General features: G+C 43.8%; 1 long non-coding RNA gene across 1 annotated transcript; it reads right to left on the bottom strand.

The window, feature by feature from the left end:
- Positions 1–6,647: 6,647 nt before the first annotated feature.
- Positions 6,648–10,801, bottom strand: LOC139413537 (uncharacterized). Its single transcript, XR_011634809.1, has 6 exons — positions 10,361–10,801; positions 9,479–9,527; positions 9,062–9,094; positions 8,592–8,702; positions 8,324–8,449; positions 6,648–8,042 (listed from the first exon to the last, which is right to left on the bottom strand). It is a non-coding gene; the product is annotated as an uncharacterized lncRNA (long non-coding RNA).
- Positions 10,802–12,312: the final 1,511 nt, after the last annotated feature.

Raw genomic sequence — 12,312 nt, 5'->3', positions numbered from 1 at the left:
CCTTTTATCCAGGTGGGAAAGGGCAGTGTGGAGTGCCACGTGCGCGCTGAAAGGGGAATCCACGCGACTGATTTGATGTCAAAAAGACATTGGCGATAGAGTCCCTGGTTTGGATCTTTTGGTAGTTAGAAAAAGTTTGAGCAAATATTCCTCAAGGAACACAAAATTCAAGAGTACAATGTGGAATAGTATGACTGACCCTACATACTGATCTTAGGTCAGTTCTTGAGTCGTCCCCTAATGTATTTGGGTAGGGTAAACTGATAGTAAATCTATCAATTTGCGAGTTCATCTGGAAGCTGTATATTCCTGCCATTTTGCAAGACTCCATTTGATTACAGTGTTGTTACTATATGGAGAAATAAATGAATGAATAATTATTGCACTAATGAGGCATGGTTTTTTAAATATATATATTATTTTATTTCACCTTTATTTAACCAGGTAGGCAAGTTGAGAACAAGTTCTCATTTATAATTACAACCTGGCAAAGATAAAGCAAAGCAGTTCGACACATACAACAACAGAGTTACACATGGAGTAAAACAAACATACAGTCAATAAAACAGTAGAAAAATAAGTCTATATACAATGTGAGCAAATGAGGTGAGATACGGGTGGTAAGAGCGACATCATTGATGTATACAGAGAAGAGAGTCTGTCCAAGAATTGAACCCTGTGGCACCCCCATAGAGATTGCCAGAGGTCCGGACAACAGGCCCTCCGATTTGACACACTGAACTCTATCGGAGAAGTTGTTGGTGAACCAGGCGAGGCAATCATTTGAGAAACCAAGGCTATCGAGTCTGCCGATGAGGATGTGGTGATTGACAGAGTTGAAAGCCTTGGCCAGGTCAATGAATACGGCTGCACAGTATTGTTTCTTATCGATGGCGGTTAAGATATTGTTTAGGACCTTGAGCGTGGCTGAGGTGCACCCATGACCAACTCTGAAACCAGATTGCATAGCGGAGAAGGTACGGTGCGATTCGAAATGGTCGGTAATCTGTTTGTTGACTTGGCTTTCGTTTTAACAGTCTGGTGTAGGAGTTAATACATTCTATACTGGTAGGCCACCGTGTACCAAATAAAAAGTTAAATGGGGTTCCATTTAATTTTCAACTCTACTGTCACAAAAAAAATGTGTCATATAGCGAATGTGCCCATTCTGGTATTGGCATGTGCGTTGACAAAAGCTTGTAGGTACAGTGCGGGTTAAGTATACTGTACATGATGAGATTATTATGGACAAAATAGGAAAATTATTTGAATTTGTCAAAAGGCAGCCAACCATCGATCATCATGTCACCAGAATAAGACCCTCGATATTTATTGAAAAGGAGCATCAAGCTCATCACCTTGCACTTCCACCACCATCATCATTTATTTCAACTGTAGCCTAAAAACGACATGCTTTCCTGAGGTTTCCCCTAGCAGTCGGCACTTCCTTTTCTCAACGCATGAGCAGTTAGAATCTTCCAATAATCACTCTATTGTGGCATTGCTTTATTAGTTGTTAGTTTAATATTACATGTTACAATTGAGGTATAGACACGTATAACGCCTCATAGTGGTGGGCGGACCATACAACATGTCAATTGCCTGACTCCAATCGATATGATGGTTATTAGGCTGTAGTAAGTTTTGCGCATAAATGCGTTTCCACAATTCCCAACAACGACCTAAAGCACACAAATCTATTTACAAATAAGTATATGGATGAGCGATGGTCGAGCGGCATAGGCAAGCTGCAATAGATGGTATAAAATAAAGTATATACTTGTGATATGAGTAATGTAAGATATGTAAACATTTTTAAAGTGGCATTATTTAAAGTGACTAGTGATCCATTTATTAAATTAAAGTGTCCAATGATTGGGTCTCAATGTGGGCAGCAGCTTCTCTGAGTTAGTGATTGCTGTTTAGCAGTCTGATGGCCTTGAGATAGAAGCTGTTTCTCAATCTCTCGGTCCAAGCATTGATGCACTGTACTGACCTTGCCTTCTGGATGATAGCGGGGTGAACAAGCAGTGGCTCGGGTGGTTGTTGTCATTGATGATCTTTTTGGCCTTCCTGTGACATCGGGTGCTGTAGGTGTCACGCATGACAGGTAGTTTGCCCCCGGTGATGCGTTGTGCAGACCGCACCACCCTCTGGAGAGCCATGCGGTTGAGAGCGGTGCAGTTGCCGTACCAGGGTGTGATACAGCCCGACAGGATGCTCTTGATTTTGAATCTGTAAAAGTTAGTGAGGGTTTTGGGCAAGCCAAATTTCTTCAGCCTCCTGAGGTTGAAGATGCGCTGTTGCACCTTCTTCACCACGCTGTCTGTGTGGGTGGACCATTTCAGTTTGTTTGTGATGTGTACGCGCAGGTACTTAAAACTTGCCACCTTCTCCACTGCTGACCCTTCGATGTGGATAGGGGGCTGCTCCCTCTGCTGTTTCTTGAAGTCCACAATCATCTCCTTTGTTTTGTTGACGTTGAGTGAGAGGTTGTTTTCCTGACACCACACTCCGAGTGCCCTCACCTTGTAAGCTGTCTCATCGTTGTTGGCGATCAAGCCCACTAGTGTTGTGTCGTCTGCAAACTTGATGATTGAGTTGGAGGAGTGCATGGCCATGCATTCGTGGGTGAACAGGGAGTACAGGAGAGGGCTGAGCACACACACTTGTGGGGCCCCAGTGTTGAGGGTCAGCGAAGTGGAGATGTTGTTTCTGACCTTCACCACCTGGGTGCGGCCCATCAGAAGGTCCAGGACCCAGTTGCACAGGGAGGGGTTGAGACCCAGGGTCTCCAGCTTGATGATGAGCTTGGAGGGTACTATGGTGTTGAATGCTGAGCTGTAGTCAATGAACAGCATTCTTATATACAGTGGGGCAAAAAAGTATTTAGTCAACCACCAATTGTGCAAGTTCTACCACTTAAAAAGATGAGAGAAGCCTGTAAATTTTCATCATAGGTACACTTCAACTATGACAGACAAAATGAGAAAAAAAATCCAGAAAATCACATTGTAGGATTTTTAATTCATTTATTTGCAAATTGTGGAAAATAAGTATTTGGTCAATAACAAAAGTTTATCTCAATACTTTGTTATATACCCTTTGTTGGCAATGACAGAGGTCAAACGTTTTCTGTAAGTCTTCACAAGGTTTTCACACACTGTTGCTGGTATTTTGGCCCATTCCTCCAAGCAGATCTCCTCTAGAGCAGTGATGTTTTGGGGCTGTTGCTGGGCAACACGGACTTTCAACTCCCTTCAAAGATTTTATATGGGGTTGAGATCTGGAGACTGGCTAGGCCACTCCAGGACCTTGAAATGCTTCTTACGAAGCCACTCCTTCGTTGCCCGGGCGGTGTGTTTGGGATCATTGTCATGCTGAAAGACCCAGCCACGTTTCATCTTCAATGCCCTTGCTGATGGAAGGAGGTTTTCACTCAAAATCTCACGATACATGGCCCCATTCATTCTTTCCTTTACACGGATCAGAACTTGCACAATTGGTGGCTGACTAAATACTTTTTTGCCCTACTGTAAGTATTATTTTTGTCCAGATGGGATAGGGCAGTATGCAGTGCGATGGCGATTGCGTCATCTGTGGACCTGTTGGGGCGGTATGCAAACTGAAGTGGGTCTAGGGTGGCCGGTAAGGTGGTGGTGATATGATCCTTGACTAGCCTCTCAATGCACATCATGATGACAGAAGTGAGTGCTACGGGGCGGTAGTCATTTAGTTCCGTTCTCTTTGCCTTCTTGGGTACAGGAACAATGGTAGCCATCTTGAAGCATGTGGGGACAACAAACTGGGATAGGGAACGATTAAATATGTCCGTAAACACACCAGCCAGCTGGTCTGCGCATGCTCTGAGGACACGGCTAGGGATAGCCGTCTGGGCCAGCAGCCTTGCGAGGGTTAACATGTTTAAATGTTTCACTCACGTCAGCCACTGAGAAGGAGGGGGGGGGCGCAGTCTTTGTTAGCGAGCTGCGACCGTGGCACTGTATTATCCTCAAAGCGGGCAAAAAAATTGTGTTTAGTTTGTCTGGAAGCGTGATGTTGCTACCTGTGACGTGGCTGTTTTTGTAGTCCATGATTTCCTGTAGACCCTGCCACATACGTCTTGTGTCTGAGCCGTTGAATTGCGACTCCACCTTGTCCCTGTACCGGCAGTTCACTTGTTTGATTGCCTTGCAGAGGAAATAACTAGACTGTTTATATGCAGCCATATCACCAGACCTCTTTCCATGGTTAAATGTGGTGGATCGCACTTTCAGTTTTTGGTGAATGCTGCCATCCATCCACGGTTTCTGGTTAGGGTAGGTTTTAAGTCACAGTGAGTACGACATCTCCAAAGCACTTATTTATAAACTTACTCACCGAGTCAGTGTATAGATCAATGTCGTTCTTTGAGGCTGACTGGAACATATTCCAGTCCGCGTAACCAAAACAATCTTGGTGCGTGGCTTCTGATTGGTCAGACCAGCGTTGAATGGTTCTCATCACTGGTACATCCTGTTTGAGTTTCTGCCCAAATCCGTCATGGTCGGATTTGCCAAAGGGAGGGCGGGGGAGGGCTTTGTATGCATTGTGGAAGTTGGAGTAGCAGTGGTCGAAAGTATTAGCCCTTCGTGTCATGCAATCGATATGCTGATAACATTTAGGTAACAATGATCTCAAATTTGATTTGTTAAAATCCCCAGCTACAATAAATGCAGCCTCCGGGTATATAGTTTCTAGTTTACATAGAGTTGAGTGAAGTTCCTTGAGTGTTGTCTTGGTGTTCGCTTGAGGGGGGAGATGTACACAGCTGTGACTATAACTGACGAGAATTCTCTTGGTAGATAGAATGGCCGATATTTGATTGTAAGGAATTCTAGGTTGGGTGAGCAGAAGGACTTGTTATGATCACAACATGAGTTGTTAATCATAAAGCATACACCCCCGCCCTTCCTCTTCCTAGAGAGGTGTTTATCTCTGTCGGCGCGATGCATGGAGAAGCCCGGTGGCCCGGTACCGGCCAAACTGTGTTATAAACGTTGTGAGCGCCCTACTCTCTGGTGACAGCGGTATCTGCCAAAAGCCTGAGTGGGCATCCAGCTTTGTGAAGACTTGTGAGCCATCCAACTGAGCCAGTGACTCCTCCAATGATGGAAATATGTATCTCTCTCTGCGGAATGCCTCATTCAAGTTAGTCATGTCCACACAGATCCTCATGTCCCCATTGGCTTTTGGGACCACCCTGCACACCAGTCAGTGGGACTCTCTATTTTAGACACCACCTCAATTTCTTCCATCCTCCCCAACTCTTCCTTTACTCTGGCCAATAAAGGGATAGGCAGAGGGTGGTAAGGGCATAAGGGACAGCATCATCTTTCAGGCGGATTTTGTAGTCACCTTCTATCCTTCCTAGACCAGAAAACACTTTTGGGAATTTCTTTTTGAAAACTTCACCTGGGTCCTCCAGTTCGCTCACTCTCTCAATGAGATGCAACGCTTCAATTACTGGCAGCCCCAGGAACGGTCTGGCTAGAGAGTCAATGACGAAGACAGGCTGGATGGCACTTTTGTCTTTACTCTCCTACCACTGGTAATATCTTATTACTGGACCCGTACAGCTTTTTGTTTATGGAGAGCAAAGGGCCATCTCTACTATAGCTATACAGCCTAGTTGGGATTGCTGTCACTGCTGCCCCAGTGTCTAGTTTAAATGACACAACCTCCCCATTGAGTTTAATGTCTGAGTGCCAGCCAGCATTGTTTTCCCTTACTTCTCCCAGAAAGATGCTGTCCTGCTGTACCTCCTCTGAGACCTCATGCATTTGCTTTAATCGACAAACAGCTGAAAGTGTCCTCTCCTGTGACAGTTCCTGCATTCTGCATCCTTTGCTGGGCAATCTTTCTAGCTGTGGAAAGGGGATTTCCCACATTTGCAACAAACACTTTAAGTAGTTACTTGTGCTGTCTGTGATTATTTTCTCCAGTCTGTCTCTGTTCTGTTTGTGCACCAAACTGACAATGTTCTGCTAGCTTGTGAATAGCTGTGATAAAACTGTTGGTGGTTTCACCATGCTCCTGTTTGAGCACATTAAACCTAGCTCTCTCAAATATAATGTTGTGTCTCCCTACAAAATGCATTTCAAAACAGTCTTTAACGTCACTGTAGTTAAGTTTCTCTTCCTCAGTCAATGTATCCTCGGCTTCATCACCCATAGAGTAGATCAGTGTGTTAATTTAAGGCTGATGCTACTCTGTACCTTTCAAAGCGCCTGATCCATTTCAGCCAGTTTTGAATGTCCATACAATCAAAATTCTCCAGAGGACTAATGCGAAATCGGTCAGCACTAGCCACTGACCTGTCCTTGTTTGCCCGAGAGCCTGTTGAACTTGGAGTCCGCAAACCCTGAAATCCCGCCAGTTTCTTCCTCTTGCAACATGTTGCTTAGCAGTAACTTAGTTCTTGCTAGTTAGCTAACACAATAATGATCTGAGCTGTTTATCTCCAACACTGTGCCCTCCCTGCTTTCAAACAGCCTGTCGGCCTGAATGTATGATTTACTTGGTACGTCCTTCACATTTATGTGATTATTAAAACCACTTCTGACACCATGTAGTATTATCTAAAATAAGGAGGCACAACAACAAGGTTTTAGTTTAAGCCTGTTTACTAGCCCAGTCCCCCATGGGACATCCTACTACACTAGATTCCATGAAAGATAAGAATGTTTCATCAAACTTCAAACATTGAAAATAGCTAAAGCTTCTCCTCCTTCAGACTCTTGGTAATCCCAGTAAGGTCTTGTAGGCTCCAAAGCTGTGTCCATGACCTAGAGCAGGTATTACATCATCATCAGTCACCTGGCTGGGTGCTAGTCAACATCATCTCCAAAGAGACGATCCATTCTATCATAACTCACAGGCATGCTGTTACTCTAAAATATAGGCATCGCTTTGGGCCTCTCAGTCTGAAACCCTTTTATGGAGACACCAATATGCACTACTTCACAAAGCATTGTACTGATGATCAAATCCCATGCAAAGAAGGTAAGTCAGAGAAGACATAGTTCCATCCAAACTGTATGTTAGCTGATATTTAAATGTATATTCCGGACTCTGACATTGCTCATTCTGATATTTCTTAATTTCTTTCTTTACATTTTTTGGATTGCGATAACATCTGGAAATCTGTATACACAACCAATAATACTGTATTTCCTGTAGTGTTAAACCCTGGCATATGTGAGAATTCATTTACTAACCTACACGAGTCAGAAACATTTAGATAAGGGATCTAAGAGGATCTAAAGCAGAGGGAGGGAGTGGGTTACAACCAAAGCCTGTAGGAGAAGAAGGGATGGGGATTAGAGATCCTGAAGCAGAGTGGAGGATGTGTGTCAACTCTGTGGAGGAGGGATGGGTGTCAACTCTGTGGAGCAGGGGAAGGGATGAGTGTCAACTCTATGGAGGAGGGATGGGTGTCAACTCTGTGGAGCAGGGGGAGGGATGGATGTCAACTCTGGATCAGACGGAGGGATGGGTGTCAACTCTGTGGAGCAGGAAGAGGGATGGGTGTCAACTCTGTGGAGCAGGAAGAGGGATGGGTGTCAACTCTGTGGAGCAGGGGGAGGGATGAGTGTCAACTCTGTGGAGCAGGAAGAGGGGTGGGTGTCAACTCTGTGGAGCAGGGGGAGGGATGGGTGTCAACTCTGGATCAGGAAGAGGGATGGGTGTCAACTCTGTGGAGCAGGGGGAGGGATGGGTGTCAACTCTGGATCAGATGGAGGGATGGGTGTCAACTCTGTGGAGCAGGGATGGGTGTCAACTCTGTGGAGCAGGAAGAGGGATGGGTGTCAACTCTGGATCAGGAAGAGGGATGGGTGTCAACTCTGTGGAGCAGGGGGAGGGATGGGTGTCAACTCTGGATCAGATGGAGGGATGGGTGTCAACTCTGTGGAGAAGAGGGAGGGATGGGTGACACCTCTGTGAATCAGGGGGAGGGATGGGTGTCAACTCTGGATCAGACGGAGGGATTGCTGTCAACTCTGTGGAGCGGAGGGAGAGATGGAGTTAACAGGGTTTGTCTCTGCAAAGTCTGGTGGCAGCTTTATAAATATGAGAGAGATGAAAGTGTAAAGGTTGAGAAGGCCAGGGATCTTGCATAGCGGGAACTTAAATTAAAGAGACTTAAGGAGAGATCTCATTCCCCTCTCTCACATGTGTATGTGAATGTCACACTGTCCCGTGTGATATAGGTTATGTAAACCTGTGTAACCAGGGAGACATAAGAGGGGAGAAGACAAATGCCTGTTTATAAGACACTCACATTTAGGGGCCTTCTTCTCGATGGGCCAGTAGCGGAAACCCCTCCTGGCACGGTCGTTGTATTCGTTCCTGTACTGGGGCAGGTTTTGGAGAGAGGTGTTACCCCCCAGAGTACTCTGGGACATGCCTAGAGGCAAACAAAACAGCATGACGAGCAAATTTGAGCAGAAAAATTCCAGTCTGAGCTCAGTTAGATCAAGTCATTATCTCCGTCATTATTTATGTTGAACAGATCATTAATAACAAAAGGAACCCTGAAGAGGATTTACCTTGTGCCTTAGAAGTGTTAGGATGATTAGGTGAAGCCTCAGACATTTGAGTCAGGGGAGGAAATAGATGGTTGTGCAAACCAGCCGGACCCATCCCATACACTTGAGGATCTAGGAACAAGGGCAGGGACCAACAATGTTCTTCATGCAAAAGATGATTTTTATGTTTTTGGGGAACTCACCCCAGCACAGTAGAGCCTTATTTCAACCTACCAAGCTACCAACACACTGGACCCTCATAACCGGCCTAGCAAGAAGACCTACTGTAAGAAATACCAGTCACCAAATGACTAGATACACACCAACCTACAAGCTGCAGAAGAGATAAATACAGCAAGCAGATCAACAGCTGTCAGCGCAGAGACAGTCAGTACACAGTGAGTTTGAAAAGAGCCACTGCCACACTCCTAGTGAGAAGGCTTTGAGGTCATGACAAAATATGTTGAACTTTACAGAACTATTCACAAAACCTGTTCTCTGGACTCTCGGGTTATGTCATCAAACTGCAAAGTAGGAGAAAGGCGAAAAATAATCACAGTCAGTGTCAAATGTTCTCTTCAAAATCCCATATATTACTTTTTGGAGACTGGACAATGACTCCAGTGCTTGTGTGTGAATAGAGTAGGACGCTAATGTAATTAAAATCGAATTCAATATGGACTGGTTGTGTTAATGAGAGGTACACTATCAGGAGTGGAGGAATAGTAGGCTTGGACTTCAATCAATTCCATCAGCATTACTTAACTTAATTTAGAAGAAAGACTTGTTTATTGAATGTTCTTTCACATTTTCATCATGTCTGATGATTGGTTGCATGATCAGTTATGAGAAACCATATGTCATATGTCTATTTAGTTTGCTCATGCTCAGGCGTAATATTACAGTACCCTTTTCCTTCACCATGGCAGCTGGCATTGAGACCAGATACGTGGGTACCTGGGTGAATAGAACCCAAATGTGATTTACAAATCATTCTAAAGGATATACAGTGCATATAGAAAGTATACACCCCCTTAGATTTCTTCACATTTTATTGTCTTACAAAGTGGGATTAAATTGGACTTAATAGTCATTTTTTTTGTCAACGATCTCAACAAAATACTCAAATGTCAAAGTGGAAGAAAAATTATAATATTTATAATTTAAAAAAACACTAATATGGTGCATTCTGAAAATATTCAGATCCCTTGACTTTTTCCAAATGTTGTTACGCTTATAGCCTGTCGTAACGTGACTATGATTAAATGTGAAGACTGTTATATTATCAAATCGATTGTCTATGTGTAATTATTCCTTACATGATTAAACTAATCATGTACATTTTTATTAACTAGGAAGTCGGGGCACCACGGGAAAATGTGTAAAGAGTCTCTATTTCCCTAATTAAATCTTCTATTAATGTATTACCTCATCAGTCTCATTCCTGAATGTCGCAAACCCTTGGATATCTGCACAAACCCTATCATCATAAATCATGAATCAGCGATATACAAATTGGCTGAATTATTTATTTACTAACTAACTAATCAATCGCAGAATTACATAAAAATAACACACAACAGTTATACATTGGTAACTGACATGATACACTGAAAAGTCCCGAGTGGGCTATGCCGATATGACAGTTTGGTAGACAAAGGAAGGGGGGGCAGCTCAAGAGCGGGAAACTCAGAGTGGACCCACGTCCATACAGTCAATAACTACAGTCATGGAAATGCAAATACTTTGAACATAAACAACCGCTCATTCGAAAAGAAAATGCTATTTACATATTTACGAGTGTATGCTTTTGTTGTCCTTCTCTGCGATCGCCGGTCTGTCTGCTGGATAGTCTGTTGACAGATCAAAGTCTTTCGTAGTTGTAGCTTGTTATAATGGATACGTCAGAGTACCATTCGGAATTGTTCTTGAGAATAGATCTTTCAGAGTACCATTGTTCTTAGATCCGATGCGTTTACCAGACTAAAGTATTTAAACAGCTGCAGACTGAATAGTTGGTCTTTAGTTTGTAGATTTCTTAACCATTTCAGTGTGGGGATGATGGCCACGTTCTCTGGTCCTATGGTAGAGATTTAGTTTGAACCATTTTGCAACATCCGGCTCAGTCTGCTTGGTCTATAGAGCGGAAGCCATTCCAATGTTGGGACCTCGTCCCTGCGTTCTCTTGACTATTTAAATTGCCAACCATTTCAACATGTAGCAACAGCTCCATGCTTTCTGGTCTAAAATACATTGTGTCATGAGTCATTTATTAACTTTATTAACTGATGTTTGGTTATAATGGCTGTGCTCACCCTTAACTCAGTACTTTGTTGAAGCACTTTTGGCAGTTATTACAGTCTTCATGAGTATGAAGCTACAAGCTTGGCACACCTGTATTTGGGGAGTTTCTCCCATTCTTGTCTGAAGATCCTCTCAAGCTCTGTCAGGTTGGATTGGGAGCGTCGCTGCACAGCTATTTTTAGGTCTCTCCAAAGATATTCGATCGGGTTTAAGTCCAGGCTCTGGCTGTGCCACTCAAGGACATTCAGAGACTTGTCCCGAAGCCACTCCTGCGTTGTATTGGCTGTGTGCTTAGGGTCGTTGTCCTGTTAGAAGGTTAACCTTTGCCCCAGTCTGATATCCTGAGTACTTTGGAGCAGGTTTTCATCAAGGATCTCTCTGTACTCTGCTCTGTTCATCTTTCCCTCGATCCTGACTAGTCTCCCAATCCCTGCCACTGAAAAGCATCCCCACAGCATGATGCTGTCACCACCATGCTTCACCGTAAGGATGGTGCAAGATTTTCCCCAGACGTGACTCTTGGCACTCAGGCCAAAGAGTTCAATCTTGGTTTCATCAGACCAGAGAATCTTGTTTCTCATGGTCTGAGAGTCTTTAGGTGCCTTTTGGCAAACTTCAAGTGGGCTGTCATGTGCCTTTTACTGAGGAGTGGCTTCCGTCTAGCTAAACCATAAAGGCCTGTTTTGTGGAGTGCTGCAGAGATGGTTGTCCTTCTGGATGGTTCTCCCATTTCTAAAGAGGAACTCTGGAGCTCTGTCAGAGTGACCATCAGGTTCTTTGTCACCTCCCTGACAAAGGCCCTTCTCCCCCGATTGCTCAGTTTGGCCGGGTGGCCAGCTCTAGGAAGAGTCTTGATGGTTCTAATCTCCTTCATTTTAAGAATGATGGAGGCCACTGTGTTCTTGGGGACCTTCAATGCTGTAGACATTTTTTGGTAGCATTCCCCAAATCTGTGCCTCGACACAAACCTGTCTCAGAGCTCTACGGACAATTCCTTCTATCTCATGGATTGGTTTTTGCTCTAACATGCACTGTCAACTGTGGGACCTTATATAGACAAGCGTGTGCCTTTCCAAATCATGTCCAATGAATTCAATTTATCACAGGTGGACTTCAATCAAGTTGTAGAAACATCTCAAGGATGATCAATGGAAACAGGATGCACCTGAGCTCAATTTTGAGTCTCATAGCAAAACGTCTGACTACTTGTGTAAATTTGGTATTTCTGGTTTTTATATGTTATAAATTTGCAACAATTTCTAAACTTTTTTCGCTTTGTCATTATGGGATATTGTGTGTAGATTGATGAGGAAAACATTGAATTGAATCCATTTTAGAATAAGGCTGTAACGTAATGTGGAAAAGGTCAAGGGGCAAGAATTACTCTCGATGGCACTGTATACCTTATTAGATAAGTATTCACTCCCCTGAGTCAACA

This window comes from Oncorhynchus clarkii, chromosome 7 (genome assembly GCF_045791955.1).
Source record: "Oncorhynchus clarkii lewisi isolate Uvic-CL-2024 chromosome 7, UVic_Ocla_1.0, whole genome shotgun sequence".
Classification (NCBI taxonomy): domain Eukaryota; kingdom Metazoa; phylum Chordata; class Actinopteri; order Salmoniformes; family Salmonidae; genus Oncorhynchus; species Oncorhynchus clarkii.
The sequence above is the reverse complement of the archived record's forward strand: the minus strand, read 5'-3'. Positions and strand labels throughout refer to the sequence as shown.